General features: G+C 41.7%; 1 protein-coding gene across 3 annotated transcripts in view; it reads left to right on the plus strand.

Moving 5' to 3' along the window:
- The window catches only part of LOC117209503 (homeotic protein antennapedia-like), a 157,943-nt gene that overhangs the window by 79,495 nt on the left and 60,189 nt on the right, over nucleotides 1-18,259 (plus strand). The window contains exon 1 of one of the 3 annotated variants that reach the window (XM_033451627.1): nucleotides 16,421-16,474. The exons of the other annotated variants lie outside the window; for them this stretch is intronic. The gene's annotated coding sequence lies outside the window, so the exon portion shown is untranslated. Of the gene's footprint in view, nucleotides 1-16,420; nucleotides 16,475-18,259 lie in introns of those variants that run through there. 3 annotated transcript variants of the gene reach the window in all.

Raw genomic sequence — 18,259 nt, forward strand, 5'->3', positions numbered from 1 at the left:
GAAAAACGTGATAGTTGTAATGTTAATAACGAGGAAACAATAGTGATCGCGAGAAAAAAGTACGCGTGTGTCGAATCGGTAGGCAGAGCCAATGCACCTACAGAACGAGCAAATACCGAATCGGTAAAGACGACAAGACCGCCCGCAGTGCCACACCACGGTATTATGTACGACACAAACAAGAATGATTGTGCCTTTCGCGTTTTGCCTTTTGCCAAGCTTTCTAGGCGCGACAAGATATTCACTGTCAGTGTTCACATCCTGAGCATTGATTTATCGTTTACCACCGGGATTCTTACGAATGCGTTTAAACGTCTTTTTATGGAAATAAAGAGAATTGTTGTAGGAATTAGAATGTATGCAACATACACGGGTACTGTATGAAGCAGATAGAAACGAGACAAAGAGCTAGAAAGTTTCGAATGAGGAAATTTCGAAATCCGCATGCAAGCATTCGTGAAATTCTGTAACCATCGTGAGTTCTCCTTCGGATCGGTTGACGAGTATAACCTTAATTAGCATTTTGTACTAAACATATGCACAATTTGTCCGATATTCGATGTAAATAACGAATGTGGTTGCCGGCAGCCCTCAGTTGTAAGCAGTTATTTGCATACATGAATATTGAGGCACCGATATCGGATTAAGTGACAACTAGCCGAGATAATTGCTTGAAAAAGCAATATAGTGTATATATAGCGTTCGAGCGGCGATCGTTTGGTCGCCATGTGATTCGAAAAAAAGGAACCGGTTATCGGGGACGATCGTGTTACATTGACCATTTTTTTTTTCTGTAATCGTGATTTTGTCGCTGCCGCGTCCATTATGCAAATTGAATCGACACTATTCTCGACCATTTTATCTCGCCACTTATCGATGGGAACGATCGCTAAACAATTTTTAACGCTACACGTGGCTTCCCGAAGCTTGGCAAAGTTTTCCCGCGGGGTTGCCGCCAAAAATGATTCCAGCCACCTATCGAATTCGGCAGGAACCACGAGGAAACGGATGTTCCGGAAAAGTTCGAGAGATGGCGTGTCGTGTGATTCGAGGTCGGGGCGGTGGAGTATGCCAGCTGTTTCCGTGCTGCCACCTTCAGTGGCCCGTTCAAAGTGAAGGCGGTACTGACCTGCGCGTGTCCCGCATCATCATAACACAAGCCGAACGCCATGCTGCCAGAAGATTTATGGGCCATATCATGGCGCGGCATCTAAACGATTATTTGCTGTTAAACGTAAACGGCTTATAAAAACGAGCCTGCATAATAGAGTAAATATAGGCTCGATGTTCGGCCCCGGTAAATTTATAGATCCACTTAAAACGATCTTGTATCGACGCACTGACTGCTAACCCTTAACCCTGACAGAAACTGTCCCGGACAACGTAGCCTTCGTAGAAATCGCCATCTACCGGACTTTTAATTTCTTTTCTCTTCTTTCGAATAAAAATCAGACAATTTTAAGCGAAATTAATTTTTTCTCGTACTATAAAAAACTTATTCAACGAGTCCTTGACAAATTTGTCCGCTGTTTCGTTCTGCTTATCTCTTTTGTTTTTTATTGACGCATTTAAAATTAATATTTCAAAAGGTGAAGAACAAATCGGACGGGGTCCAACTCGATCAGATATTTGCATTCGTCGATCGTCTTCCTCGTACATCAAGCGCGTGTTTAGAAAGTCAACCGAGTGCCTCCTATGAAGAACAATAATTTATTAAACGGATACGTCATCGCCCTGTTGCGATACTTGTGCGTTTCCCTCATTGAGAATCAGAAGAGTGAATCGCGGCATTTGAATAACAAACGGTATGCAAATTCGGATTGCCCCGCAGTCGTTTAGTCCCCCGTGCGGATCTCTATGCCGCGAAATCCGAAAATATACTGTGTCCATTGCCGAACACGCGTCTTCGATCATTCTACATCCTGATCGATTTATTATTCGTGCCGTTAAATATTTCAACGGAGTAAATCGATATCCCTTTCTCCGATGTCCTTAAACGTTTTCACGTGTCTGAAGGCAATTGATATTCCGTGTAATCGTCAAACAACTGTCAGTATTTTTCTCATTCTTATTTTAATTCCTGTCGTATATATTTCAACGATTACTGAACATTATATATTTATCGATAAATTTCGGACACCTCTTCGATGAATCACGACAGTGAAATAAAACAAAATATCGTCCAACATTTGATCGTACGTTTTAACGTAGCAATGAGCAAGTTCGTTTGAAATCTTCACAATTATTGCTAGCTTTTCGGCGTTGCGGCGATAAACGAGGAATCTTTGTACGTATAAATTTTAGTGGCCCTTTCGGTGGATCACCATAGTGAAATAACGAAGCAAAAAAATTGTCAATGAAAAATCGAACTATTTCTCTGATGGTTTTTATCATCGACGCGTGAAAGTTTATGGAATATCCTTCGAAATTATTGCTGCTTGCTCGGTGTTGCGACGATATAGAATAAATTACCATATAAATAGGGTTCGGTGTTACATCGTATTTCCTTGTAGAAACAGCGCGGCGCGGCGTCCTCCGGCGTTCGTTAATCCGACCGGCTGCTCAGAAATACCATCGGCAGGGAAAGCTCTTAATGTTCTATTCTTACATCTCGCGGCATCTCCGGGGCCAGCGCGGCTTGATAGCCTTCCTCCAAGAAGATTTTAATTAAGCCCGCCCTTCCAATGTTTCGTCTGATTGGATGAGCTAATCCCGTTCCGTAGAAAATTTAGGGTGTCCCTTCTAGAAAGAGACTGAACCCTGCTCTCATGGCCGTTAACATTTTTTCGCGGCCTACTAAGAAAATTATAATGATTTATCGACCGATAAATAAAATCCACCCTTCCCCGGGCAAACCTCTGACATTCATCTTGTCGTTGACGTCGCCGCGTTTCTCTTGGACAATTCTGGTATTTTTAACGGGCGCGTGCCTCCGCTTCGATTTCATTTTTTTTTCCCCCTCCCCCTTCTCCTTTTTCTTTACTTTCGATTTTCACCTCGAAACTTTTTTACGCCGCTTTAAATCCACCGTTATTCACAGCAAAGTGTCTAAAACAAGTAACACGTTACTAAGACGTTCTCCAGGGACGGAATAATTGTAGATCTCCTCCCGGACTTAAAAACATCCTGCCCTGATGTTTTTCGGCCGAGGAACACGCGCAATATAGATGTCTTCCTTTTTGACAGAGCTGTATTTTTCTATGGTAGGACGAGCCCTGAAAAAAAAACAGCTTGTTCGGCGATCAGTTTTCCGAATGATGAGTTTCGGTCGGCATTTTTGTCCATCATCATGGAGGCGCAGTTGGGTCTCGGTGGGAGGGAAAGTTTCTGACCAAGTGGAGGGGGTGAAAGGGAAGTAGCACGTCAGGGGATGACATCTAAATCTTCCTTTTCGTTTCACGCTGACTGCCCGCCCTTTCGCTGGCTACGCTCCTAGTCGAAACTCCCTTTCTGCTTGTTCTGCCTCCTGGAGGGGGTGGGTTCTTTTGGTACATTCGGTGGCAAAATCTTCTTCGGCTATCCGTCGGTATAGTATAGCAAACTTTTCGAAGCGAAAACGCGCTGTTTTATTTTTGTATAAGTCAACGACAGCTTTTGAGTATATTGGGTTGTCCGAAAAGTGTCTTTCCTTTACAGACACGTCTTTATCTTTGTACAGGGTGGTTGGTAACTGGTAAAAATTTTGTTTTTTAATTTTTTAATTTTTCCATCGAGATAACGATCTACAGTGAGTTCCGTTCTAACGAGACGCGATAAAGTGCAGGCGTACCGACCGACAATTCAAAGTCGATTTTCTCGAAAACGAAGCCTCGAACGAAAAATTTTTATTCTACATTTTCGACTTGTTTTTTCGCCTAGAATCAGCCCCTTCCCGCTTGTACCACCAGTTACCAGCCACCCTGTATTAGGTTGTCGGAAAAGTGTCTTTTTTTCACAGACACGTCTCTTTATCTTTACACAAACATATAATTCGCTAAAATAATATAATTATATTATAATTTCCTTATAAAACGAAAGAAACATTTCGGGTGACCTTAGTAAGTGTATTACGAGACATTAAAATGTAATAGCAAAGTATTTGCTCAGTCCAGTTACATGCAATATGTTTTTTCGTGACTCACGCTGAAAATATATTGTACTCTGTCATATACATATCTAATATAAGACTTGTGGGTTCGTATCTATCGCGTATTTAAATAACTGTAACTGGAATAGAGTGATAAAAATAATTATACACGTACGTGTATTTCGATTTCGTACAGGCCGACCTTAATTTTCACAAAATTATCTGTAATAATAGTAATTACGTACATATAATATTTGGGTCTGGATAAAAGCTGACAGTAACTTTGACAAACTTATCTACGTGTGCTTAGTAGTTACGAACGAATAAAAAATGAAAATCATCCCGATACCAGTTTTCTACATTTTCCCATTAAACTCGATTATCGACGAATTTTTAAGTAAACTCTTACATTTTATTTCTATCGAATCAATCTTTATCGCACGAACAATCACGAAATAAGACATCTAGTATGATGTACATCTCCGACGTGAAAACAAAACACACTTTGCCATAGTACGGTTCCACGTCCTAGAACCGCGTAAGGAAAATAAAATTCGTCCGACGGTTCCGTAATCTGCCAGCATCTCATTGGGAAATGGGAATAAAGGAAATTCGCAATGAGAGAGAAAGCAAGAGGAAGAAGTTCATTGTGAATGGTTTTCCGGCGGGTCCCAGGGCCGACGTCGTTTCACGCAAAGCAGAGCGCGGTCCGTCGGCGCATTTATATTTTTATGGCGGTGAAAGTTGGTTCGGGGGTCGCGACCGTGAAGGCATTTCACGTCCCTAAGTTTCGTTGCCGTTGGAAAAACGAGCACAATAACAAAGAGACTCGAGCGAGTTTCACTTTTGCCCCCACCAACTATAAGCTCGGCTAGGAAAAATCTGCGAAAGGAGGAAACCAAAAGGAGTCTTTGTCACTTGTCTGCACCTGAACCAGTTTCTCTGTATCTTTCAGCGCGATCCTTCGACTCTCAGTAGGAGAAAACATGGAAATCTTCACTTTGTTTCGCAAGGTGAATTTCTCAAAATTATCGAGATTCGATTGTTTGACAAAAGAATTGGATAGAAGGTAAGAGAAATAATTAAAACTGCGTGAAACGTACAGTGGAGAAGGGACGACGACTGGGTTTGCTTAATACGCGATAGGGTGGTAAATTAGAGTATATACGTGTCTGATGAAAGATTGTAGAGATTTGGCGGTTAAACAGAAGAGGATGAAGAATAGCCAGCGGTACTTTCGGCGACGCGGTTCGTAAATTTCGCGCTGGTATTCCGTGGTAATCCATCCTCGTGTCTCGGATTTCACGTAAACAGATCGCCTCGAGTTTTACGATTCTTTCGACCTTTCGAATCGTCTTGACGGTGTCGATTTCGCTTCTGTTTACATCTCTAGGATATCCAGTTGCCGCTTGAAGTCTTGTTCCCGAGTGCGATATTGCGCCCTAAATGACGAGTTTATAACCTAACCTCTCTGCCATTAACGCGTACATTTTTATCAGGCAATTGTTTGCCAATGTAAACGTTCACCGAACGGGACACGGAAAATTGATGGATTGAGAAAGAAAGAGCAGAAAAATAAAGCAAACCACGGAGATTTAACACTTAAACTAGTCCAACTTCTAAATTATTGACTCATAATTCAATCCTATCTCTATCTACACAGAATTTTATTACATTTCTCTCTACGGGTACGAACTTTTTTAAACAAACTGTCGACGATTGGTCAATCAAAAAAAAAAAGAAAAAAAGGAGAATAGCGGAGAAAAACGAGGTGATCGCGGGGGTAGAATCGCGAAACACGTCGAGGCCGCGAGTTTCCACGTAACGCGCCGCCTATTCTACGAAATCGTGCACGTGTGCAACGCCGGATTCAGCTGCCTCGTTCGGTTCACGAATGAATTATCGCCCGTATGGGTTGGGCTCTTTCATTTCCAGTGCACGCGGTAGCTCCGTCCTTTCCTCCCTGTTTGCGCCGGCTTCCCCTTCGCCGGCCCTCTCTTTCCGCCGTATCGGTCGAGCCTGCCGTCAGCAACGCTTTTTCCCATCCCTCCGCGATTCAACCTCGCTTCACCACGCTCTCTCTCCCCTTTCTTTTTCCATTTCCAGCGGAAAGATACCGTACCCCCTTTTCTCTATCCCCTTTTCACCTCCCTATCCTGCGCCGTTTTTATGGACTGCAGCGTTTTCGCTAAATATCGAATCTGCTTCGTTTCACTTGATTCGCCGAGTTCATTTATTTTAAACGGAGCTAACCACCGAGGTCGGTTAGATTTGAATTTTTAGCTTGTAAAATTGATATTCATGGGGATTTAAAACGCGGTACAAGTTGGCTTATGATTTGACGAATTTGTTTACCGGATGTCCGTTCGAGAGTTTGAGAAACGGTGGCTGGAAATTTCGTTTTGCGGAATATCTTGCTGGAGTGCAGACTCGGAGACTGGGAACCTCGTTCCAGAGGACAAGACACCCGTCACAACAGCTGCTCCTTTCCTCAGAGCTGCGCGTTTCCAAACTATACACAGGGCAACGACTGTCTTGCATTTTTGTTGGGAAATCGATACGAACGATTGTTAGGGGTATTTTTCAGTCGAATCTCGCGAATCTAATGGGTTTGGGAATTTTCGAATTTTCCGATTGCTCAACGGACACATGAGAAAGTGATATTTGAGGGTGTAATATTTTAAAGTTGGTATAAAAATGGCAGAAATATCCGAGGAGCGGTTGTAAAAATGACAGAAATTGAATATTAAATAAATTGAATTTTAATAGAACTAATAACTTGGAGATATTTTGAAAATTGTGTAATTTCGTTATATTATACCGTGACGCCATCGAAGAGAATAAATGGTAAAGGTAGCAGTAATGGCTGGCGTGTTTCTGGATGCAATTGAGTGGTTGTTTTCCCCCTCCGTGGCCAGAGGGTCAGAGAAACGAGGAACGAATCAAAGGGAGAACGCAATCAATCGAATGTTTTCCTTCAGAACGTTCGCTTACAAACGTGACGGGGAGGAAACGCGAGACGAGGGTAAATTGAAATTCCGTGACACGGAAAGAACTTTGATTGGAAGAGGGACAACCCCTGCGAGATGTCCAGCAACAGAAACGATCTCATCTTTAGATGAAACTCTTACTTCTCTTATTTTTCTTCTTATTTCTTTTCTTTGCTATCATTTTCCTCCAAACCTTTCTATTCTCCTCAGCCCCCATTAACGCAAAAAATATATATTTTTCTGTAAATTGACCTTAATTTAGGAATTAGGTTAGGAATTATTAGGTTTGGATGTACACTACAAGCCATAAGTGCAGATGCACTTACTCGTTACATTTATTGCAGAACTACCAATCTTTATTTTATACAGTACATTGTACATTATACATTATCTTTATATGGTATTTTACAATTATATACAACAATCCCTGCGAGATGTCCAGCAACAGAAACAATCTCATCTTTAGATGAAACTCTTACTTCTCTTATTTTTCTTCTTATTTCTTTCCCTTACTATCATTTTCCTAGAAACCTTCCTATTCTCCTCAGTCTCCATTAACGCAAAAAATATATATTTTTCTGTAAATTGACCTTAATTTAGGAATTAGGTTAGGAATTATTAGGTTTGGATGTACACTACAAGCCATAAGTGCAGATGCACTTACTCGTTACATTTATTGCAGAACTACCAATCTTTATTTTATACAGTACATTGTACATTATACATTATCTTTATATGGTATTTTACAATTATATACAACAATCCCTGCGAGATGTCCAGCAACAGAAACAATCTCATCTTTAGATGAAACTCTTACTTCTCTTATTTTTCTTCTTATTTCTTTCCCTTACTATCATTTTCCTAGAAACCTTCCTATTCTCCTCAGTCTCCATTAACGCAAAAAATATATATTTTTCTGTAAATTGACCTTAATTTAGGAATTAGGTTAGGAATTATTAGGTTTGGATGTACACTACAAGCCATAAGTGTAGATGCACTTACTCGTTACATTTATTGCAAAACAAACAATCTTTATTTTATACATTACATTGTACATTATACATTATCTTTATATGGTATTTTACAATTATATACAACAACCCTTGCGAGATGTCCAGCAACAGAAACAATTTCATTTTAGATGAAACTCTTACTTCTCTTATTTTTCTTCTTATTTCTTTTCTTTGCTATCATTTTCCTCCAAACCTTCCTATTCTCCTCAGCCTCCATTAACGCAAAAAATATATATTTTTCTGTAAATTGACCTTAATTTAGGAATTAGGTTAGGAATTATTAGGTTTGGATGTACACTACAAACCATAAGTGCAGATGCACTTACTCGTTACATTTATTGCAAAACTACCAATCTTTATTTTATACAGTACATTGTACATTATACATTATCTTTATATGATATTTTACAATTATATACAACAACCCTTGCTAGATGTCCAGCAACAGAAACAATTTCATTTCAGATGAAACTCTTACTTCTCTTATTTTTCTTCTTATTTCTTTCCCTTACTATCATTTTCCTCCAAATGTTCCTATTCTCCTCAGTCTCCATTAACGCAAAAAATATATATTTTTCTGTAAATTGACCTTAATTTAGGAATTAGGTTAGGAATTATTAGGTTTGGATGTACACTACAAGCCATAAGTGCAGATACACTTACTCGTTACATTATTGCAAAACAAACAATCTTTATTTTATACAGTACATTGTACATTATACATTATCTTTATATGGTATTTTACAATTATATACAACAACCCTTGCGAGATGTCCAGCAACAGAAACAATTTCATTTTAGATGAAACTCTTACTTCTCTTATTTTTCTTCTTATTTCTTTTCTGTGCTGTCATTTTCCTCCAAACCTTCCTATTCTCCTCAGTCTCCATTAACGCAAAAAATATATTTTTTTCTGTAAATTGACCTTAATTTAGGAATTAGGTTAGGAATTATTAGGTTTGGATGTACACTACAAGCCATAAGTGCAGATGCACTTACTCGTTACATTTATTGCAAAACTACCAATCTTTATTTTATACATTACATTGTACATTATACATTATCTTTATATGGTATTTTACAATTATATACAACAACCCTTGCGAGATGTCCAGCAACAGAAACAATTTCATTTCAGATGAAACTCTTACTTCTCTTATTTTTCTTCTTATTTCTTTCCCTTACTATCATTTTCCTCCAAATGTTCCTATTCTCCTCAGTCTCCATTAACGCAAAAAATATATTTTTCTGTAAATTGACCTTAATTTAGGAATTAGGTTAGGAATTATTAGGTTTGGATGTACACTACAAGCCATAAGTGCAGATGCACTTACTCGTTACATTTATTGCAAAACTACCAATCTTTATTTTACACGGTATTTTACAATATGCACAATATTATATTATTAATATTATAATATAATACATGCAATACATTATAATACAATACAATACAATACAAGTATACAATACATACTTGTTACAACATGAGAACGAAGTAGCAAGTTCGCGCTAAAAGAATTTTTATAAACGGAACAAAATTGATGACGAAATAAAACGCGCAATTTCTATGAAATATCAGTAGACGTAACACTTATGTCCGTCGGTGTACATGTCCGTATAATTACCTAAAAAAAATAAAAAAAAAAAAAATACCATAACTCAATCTACCCATTTCATTACAAAAAACCACGAACATTACAAACGACGTAAATAAAACGAATATAAAAAAGAAAAAAAAAGAAAACAGAATAAAGCACTGAACAAATTCTAGTAAAGTAACAAGGGTGACACCCCTTTCTAGAAGCGGGGTTAGAAATTTAATCGCGGAGAAAAGGGAAGAGTAATGGCGGGTAGTAGCGGGGATGGCGTCGAATTGAATGTTTTCGTTTTGAGGTGCGCTTTGGCCGGTCGATCGAAGCGGAAGAGTTCCTCGAACAGGGTAAATTGGAATTCCGCGACGCGAAGAGTAGCTCGGTTAGCTCACCGGGCCAAACAGGGGGTCAGTGGGGTGAGGACGAGGGCAGGAAACCGGAGAAAACGAGTATATGCGGAGGAGTAGCGGAGAAGAGAGAGCGCGAAGGAACGGCAGAGAAAAGAGAGAGATACCCAAGGAATATTTACTGCCATCTTCTCTACCACTTACCCACAGATTCCCTGCCTGAACTTGTAAACACCTCTTAACTATATAGAGATAGTATCTCGGTTTCCCTTCTCGTGTAACCTAAGCAGTTACGCGGTTGTTATAGTCGAAAGATTATTAATTAGATCGTTGCGTGATTACGCACGAATTTCCTTTTATCTCTGTTCCCTATTTCCTCTACGTTTCTTCATTGCTCTTTTACCTCTCTTCAATTTGTAATTCCTGTACGTGGAAATGAATTTTCCTATAGAAACGCAAGGATGGTCTCTGTGTCTCTCGATTTCTGCATTTCCATCCCTCTCCTACACCACTGCGATGCCGAGAGGTTTAATTGATTCGAACCGCCGCGACTATCGGATTATTAATTGCGCTGTTAATCGGGCACGACGGTAATTAAGCTGTCGACGATTCAGTTTTATGATGCCACGCGGCTCATGCGCCATGCGTTTGCCTTTCGCTGTTCCCTAGCCATCGCAGCTTCCTTCCTGATCGTTGTCGAACACGTAAAAGACCTTTGATTCCATGCAGATTTATAGGTCCCAGGAAGGCTGGAAATTTCTTCGGTTCTCGCTACTTTCGCAGATATTCTAACCTAAAAAAGCATTTCTACGTTTAGCGTGCGGAGAAATATGTTTCGTTTTCGCGATCGCAAACGTAGTGATAATCAAAGATAATCAAACATATCGAAGATTTACGATGACAGATGTCTCGCAGGCAAAACTGCACGTTCATTAACATTAAGAACGCGGACGATAAGCAGCAAAAATTACGTCAAAGTGGTGTTAACGAGCTGCCTCTTGCGAAATCGAAATTCCTCCATGTTTAATGATGGCGATTAAACATGGGCGTCGCAACGAAAGTAAAATTGGCGACAGGACGGAAGCGAGAGGAACACGCGGAAGCGGCAAAACCGGCGGCAGCATTGCCGCGATAATTGTTCGAATTCAATGAAATCGCCACGAGCTTCCGACCGGCCTGTTTTTCCATCGATTCGCGCGCCACCTCGTTTCGCGTCTGTCGACGCCGGGCCCCTTGTCGATCGGTTCACCTGAATAAACCAGTCGGATATTTGTCAAATGTCTGAATCAATATTTGTCGCTAAAGTGGCAGAAGAAGTTTTATACGGGACGTCCTTGCGATTCGAATGCGTGTCGCGAGAAATGCTATTTTATCGAATCGTACGTTCCTACATCGTTGCTAATCTATTAATGGAACATCTTTGCCAGAAATTTCTCTAACCGCAGAATCACCAGTTAAGAGACAGATCAGTTTGAAGTAGGTCGGTTTTAATCCTTGCACGTGTAAATATCCTGCATTTTAGTTTCAATGGAGGTATTTTGGAATAAAATAACGTAATAGGGGACCGCTAAATAAAGAAATTATGATACTCGTCAATTACGAACTCTCTGGTTAGTAGTTTTAGGTTAGGTTTCATTAATTTAATCCCTTGTTACGGCGTTTTAATATCTCTACGTGCTTTTGTAATCAAAGAATTGTACATTTCTATAGAATTTTTAAATATCGCAAATTATAAAAAGCGCGAGAAATATTTTCAGAATATTTCAAAAATATTTCCACATTTTTTTCAATACTTGAAGGTTCGTATATTTTTTGAGAATAATTTTTCTTAAATTAAGAAAATATTAGAATTTTTAATTGGCTGGCACAGTTACGGGTGACCGTGGTTGTTTGCTTTTTTTTTTTTTTTGAGAAAAACGCGAAAATAGAGTGATTTCGTCGGTTTTCCGTTCGATCGAGCGAGACACGATCGGCACCGATGTCAACACGGAAATCCTCAGCTTCTATTTTATTCACGACGAGAGAGAGTCAAAGCGAAGAACGTTGTTCGGCTACGTGTGTTGAAAGCGGAAACGCGGAAGGGACTGGAGGATCCGCGGAGACGATGCTCGACACGCAGTGCACACGTGCATACGTATAGCGTTGTATTTCATTCTTCGTTCGCGTAAGAAACATCGACCGATGGACTATACTCGATTATTATTATTAAAAATCGCCTCCTCGTTTGAAAATGACGAACGAACCGTCGGATGAAATTGGAAATTGAATAGAAAACGAAGAAGGCAACTGACGATTACATATCAATAGGTTACAATACAATATACGTAAAATTCTAATTCTAATTCTTCTAATATTAATATGTAATAATAACGAGCATATTTCTAACCAGAACGAAGGAGACTATTCTTCTAACGTTATGTTTCTTCAAACTGAATATCACATGCGTGTTCAAACTGACGTGAGAATTTTATAAAAAAAACCATTTGCCTCCGTGCAACCGTTGCGTTTCACACGACCATCCAATAGCGTGGACCATTCAATCTCATATCTCTTTCCACCCAAACGTTCTTCGAAAAAAAAAAGCGGCCAGAAAAACAGAGCTCAGCCAGTGCTAAAAAATCGGGGACGAGGAACATGTATTTCGTCCCTCTGTCTCAATCCAAGCAATTTCCATTCGGAAAACCGAGCGTTTTCCTTTGAACGACAAGAAAAAGAGGGGAAAAAAGCGGCAGTGCTCACGGCTTGTAGCCCGAAAGGCAAGAAATCGAAGCCCTGAAACAACGAGAGAGCCGATGCGCCCTCGTAGCTTGTGCAGAGACGCCGGAGACGCGGAGATGTAGAACGAGAGAGACAAATAGAAGGAGACGGTGAAACCCACTAAATCAATACTCTGCCATCGCTCCAACTCTAGCTCATCCCCTCGTGCCCCCTTAGCTGCCAGCGTACCTCTCACTCTCTCTCTGCTTCCTTCTGTCTCCTTCTCGCGCGCGTTCTCCGCTCCTCCTTCGGCGTCGTTCCGTTCGTGGCATGCCACCCTTCGTTCCACCCCCGTCACGCTCTCCGGCCCAAAACTTCTCTCCGGTTACTCCCGCAGAGAGTTTGCCTGTGTCGGGGTTGAATTTCCCCCTCGCGCGTCTAACTACAGCTCGCGAGACGTCCACGATCAGCCACGAGGAAACGAGCTTCCTACCGGCCGTCTTTCGCGATACTCCAGCGTGTTTCCTCGCTTCACGGTGGGCTCGGTCTTCCGGCTTCCACGGACCGACAGAGCGTGTCCAGCACTTCGCTGTAGGTTCGATTGCAGGATGCGGCCGGTGTCGACTCGCTGCTCGGAACTCGTACTCGCTGTTCTATTCTTGGGGGTATGCTCCGAATGCCTGATGAAGAATTCGTTGCGTGGCCGTTCTGGATTGTAGCCTTCGCTATATGCTCGATGCTCCAGCGCTTCTGTCGAGTTTGTTGTTTCAAAAGGCGAGGCATTGTTTGGCTTGGTGCAAGGGAGATGTATTATCTTGGCCACTGTTTTTAGCTACCTAAAATTACGTTGCTCCGTCTTTAGGCTATGTTCCGGCACAATGGAAGCGTAAAAAGTCTCGAATGATCGCGATAAATCATTTGAAGCGGCTGTCGAATTCTTTGCCCCTTCGATTTTGTTCCTACGTGTACCGCGGTTCTTATACGAAAAAGGAAGTCGCCAGTTGGGGATAATCGTCCGCCGTTCTAAAAGTCGAATCGTAAAAAAACATCGTAGCATCGAGTTTCGAGCGTCCGCGTAAGGCTACGAGGATCAAAAGGACACGAGTCTACCCGAACATGGTCCACGCGGATATCACGCGATTCATCAGCGAACTGGGTCACGTAGATCTGCTGGCACACGCTCACGCAAGCGTCCACCATTTGCGGACCACTACCGAACCTATCTACGATCGTGAGATACGACTGGCTTGCGAAGAAGTAGGAGGAAGAGGTCACTGATTGCCGAAGGGGACCGCTTCAGTGCGTGTCTGCGCGGCAGAGTGTTAGTCGACGATCTGGCTAAGCTCGTTGGCCCTCTTTCTTTTGTCCCTTTTCTTTCTTTTCTCTCTCTCTCTCTCTCTCTTTCTCTGCCTATCACTGTACGATCGTCGTGTAACTCGACGAATGAACAGTCAGCTGCCGTTTTGACGGTCACCGGGCTACCGACGCCATTTGCCTTGCGGTAATCTCTCTGGCGTCGGGGTCGAGCTGCTACAAGTTTATTTATCGAGTTACTCGACCAGCAGTTTATGTTTTGTTCATTAGCAGGACTACGAGCCATTTTTTCCCTGCGTGATATCGTTCTCTGTAGTTTCTATCGCGTCAAAATTCTCATTGAAAGGGAGGCATTTGTTGGCTCTGAATAAATAAATCAAGCAACGAAGAAAATGCAAGATGTACTTGTAACAAATTGCTAGAAACTGGCGGCTATTTTTCTAACTCTCAATATGTAAATGAAATCAAATTTATCGTAGAATTTCATTTATCTAAATCCGTGGAGTTTAGTCGTATGACACAACACGAATATGATTCATGTAGGTATCTGTAGTTTATATGGCAGAAGTTTCTAGTAGAACCCATCGAAATCGTGTACAGAATCATTCAAATTCTGTCACCGAACTTCACATAATGGAAATTCATCCCACCTATGATTTTTCCTCGTGTGATAGAAATTCACGTTCACATGAATTGACATAATAGACAGGAATACGCTAAAATTGAATTTCCAACAAACGGACTTCTACTCTACTTGGCAATTCCATTTTAAGATTCTCATCCCATTAATCCTGCTGTCTATTTATCCCGTCGCTGGAAATAATCCGAAGGAATCAACATTCCTGGGGCATCGATCTGAAACATTTAGCAAAGGCGACATCCCTGAAGCCGAAGTACGTGCGCAGCACCGATTAAAAGTCTGGATTAGCGGCTGAAAAAGAAGGGAACCGCGGCAGTCTGGCAGCTTCTTAAAGGGAGCATCGTCGTCCTCCCGGCGAGTCCAATTACACGGGCAGCGGCTTCTGCTTTGTTTCACGGCCGTTGCCCGTTGTCTGATGTCTCTCTCTCTCTCTCCCTCCTTCCATCCAGCATTCTCGTTCCCTCGTTCTCGTGGTCTCGTTGCGGATCGCGGTCGTACACGGTGCAACTTCCGTTGGCAGCCAGCGTTGCGATTCCGCCACTGCCACCTAGCGCTCCGCAACTTAGCATCCCGTTAATTTCTCGCGATCCGCGCTGCGATTACGCGCCGCCGAAAATTTAGCGCTTTTGAACCGCCCTTTAAATCTTCGCGCGCTCTCCTCTTCGTCTGCGGCTAGTCGGGCCGGAAATAGCGTGGTGGCCACCGCCGTGTTAGCACCGCCTAATACGCTCCTCGCGGCCCACTTATTTATTAGGCGTATTAACTCGATCCCGTTGAAACCGTCCCGACTGCTAATTAAATGTGACCGTTCCTCGATTTGCCCGAGTCGATCACGAGACGATGGCTTCTTCTGTTTCTTTCGCGCTGGCTGACGAAGAAGGGCGTGTCATCTTAAATATGGCGCTGGGCTTGGTGATGTTTCGCCGTAAATTTCATTGGAAGGTCATGGAACGCTGTTACTCGAAGGCTACCGATCGTGATTGATTAATTAACAGTGAGACGCTCTTGTTCCTCCTCCACTGCCATTCTTCGTCCCGAGACAATTCATTTTGCTTCGATCAATAAGAAAGATAAAGCTACTTACGGTCTATTTTCGACGCATCTTGCCGATCACATGGAAGAACGGAAGAATATTTGTATTTTGTAATAACGTTGTATTTTGTAATAATAATTTGTATTTTGTAAACCGTTCGACAAAACACGCAAGAATAATATCGAATCACAAAGTACACGGTGATTCCGTTCTAAATATCAAACGTCGATTCTATCATGAACATATGTACGCATCGCGAGATCCGCGCATTGCTTGCAGCGCAGCGCAGCAAACTTCACAGCAGAACACCAGTGTTCCGGAGGTGTTCACGGGTTTCAATTAGGCGCAGCCAAGGATACGCTTTCTTGTGGCTATAACTTGTGGGCGCAGTCACGCATTTGACGATCAATTAACGGAACGCCGCGTGCAAGGCGATAGAAAGAGAGAGAGAGAGAGAGAGGGAGATAAGACTTTAGTTTCCTAAACAAGTAATTAACAGTTGCGATACGTGATGTAACCGAGTGCGTGCAGTAATAGCCCAGAGAAATTTCGCCGAACCCGGTGCTGCCGGCACATGTCGATTAATATTTATAACGCGATGCACTCTTTAATAACGCATTCCGCGTACGCTGTCCTTCTTATCTCGCGATATCTTTGCAATTAATTGCCGCCTGGCAAACCGCTCGCCACTAATTAATCAAAATCTTCTCTTCTAACTGTTGCAGGTAAGAGCGCTTTGACGTTTCTCCTACGCGAACGCGTCGTTCACGGTGATGCCGGTAAGTGTTGATACCCTCTGGAGCGTGATACAAACGACGATGTACATCTGGTAATTAGAAACGCCTTGGCACACGGGAATTTTCCTATCAACCGTGTGCCAACGGTTCGTCGCGCTTTGCGAAGGAAACGATCGCGTTTCGCAGCGCAATTTTACGCCTCGTACCTCGATCACATCGAGTATACGCAACCGACGTTAGGTTGTTAAAGTTATTAGGGACGTTATTAGCAGGAATCTCGGTATTTCGCTTCTAACGGCACCAACGCTGGCTGGCTTCGGTGTTTCTATTAACGTACTGTTTGTCGTTAGCCAAGGTTCATTCAATAGCAGCAGGTATGGCTGTTTCGTGTCGTTAAGTCACGTTTCCATGCATACGCGTGTCTTGTAAAACGATACGATGTGAAACACGCGCGATGGTGGTTCTTCGGTAGACGAGACTGCAGGTTTAGTCTTCTTTGCAAGGTGTCTATGGTGTTTGACGAGTAAATTGACGTTAGAAGTTCCTTTCTCGTGATATTTCTCTTAAATGCGCTTCGGTTATTTTGAAAACAGCCATCGTTTTAAACCGATCATTCTCGGTTATTCGGTTATTCTCGTTTGAAATCCAGAAACTTGGAAACAATTGTATCCGTTGTGACTACTTTTCAAAAGTCATGTTTTCATGCATAGGTGTGTCCTCGTAAGACGATACACGAGAAACACGAGCGATGGCGGCGAGACTGCAGGTTTAACGTTTTTTGCAAGGTGTTGTCACGCGCTCAAGGAGGCCACACGCTCAGAGACTGTAATACGATAGCCTAACACATGCATGCCACAGCCATCAAAACAATAACCAAATAGTAAAGGAATAGCTGCCTCTGTGTACACCAGGGGGACCAAAACCTCGGTGTAAAATCCCTCCCAAATAAGCGCTCGGGATCAGTCTGTCGTAACACTTTGAACAGTAACTCTGGTGGATTTGTATAATAAATTCTATTATCATAAACAAAGTTCAATTTCTTCGCCTCATTCGTGAAACGTTGGAACTGCGACGCGACGAGATCACCGGCGATCTATCGTTTTCGTAATTTCTTGTGTCTCCTACGTGACAGTGGCTACGTCGTTTGACGAATAAGTTGATATTAGAAGTTTCTTCTGACATTTCTCTTAAATACGGTTCGGTTATTTTAAAAACAGCCATCGTTTTAAACCTATCATCGGAATACGGTTATTCTCGTTTGCAATGCAGAAATTTGGAAACAATTGGATCTGTTAATGAAATGTAATCTTCGGACTGATGTGACTACTTTTCAAAAGTCACGTTTACACGCGTAGGTGTGTCCTTGTAAGACGATATATGTGAAACACGCGCGATGGTGGTTCTTCGGTAGATGCGACTGTGCAGGTTTAGTCTTTTTTGCAAGGTGTCTATGGTGTTTGACGAATAAATTGACATTAGAAGCTCATTTCTCTTGATATTTCTCTTAAATACGCTTCGGTTATTTTAAAAACAGCCGTCGTTTTAAACCTGTCATCGAAATACGGTTATTCCGGCTTGAAATGCAGAAACTTGCAAACAATTGTACTCGTTAGTGAAATATAATCTTCGAACTGACTACTTTTCAAAAGATCTGATCTTAAAATAAAAATAAAACAGTTCTAGTGTTTGTAGGTTGAACGTCATTCGTACGATATTATAACAAAAATTCAAGGTGATCGTTAAAAAAATAGACACAAACGTAAACAATGGATATAAACATGAAAATGACATATTGGATCAACGCTTTTTGTTACCGATATTAACTCT

This window comes from Bombus bifarius, unplaced genomic scaffold (assembly GCF_011952205.1).
Source record: "Bombus bifarius isolate JDL3187 unplaced genomic scaffold, Bbif_JDL3187 scf7180000007968, whole genome shotgun sequence".
NCBI classification, from domain to species: Eukaryota; Metazoa; Arthropoda; class Insecta; order Hymenoptera; family Apidae; genus Bombus; species Bombus bifarius.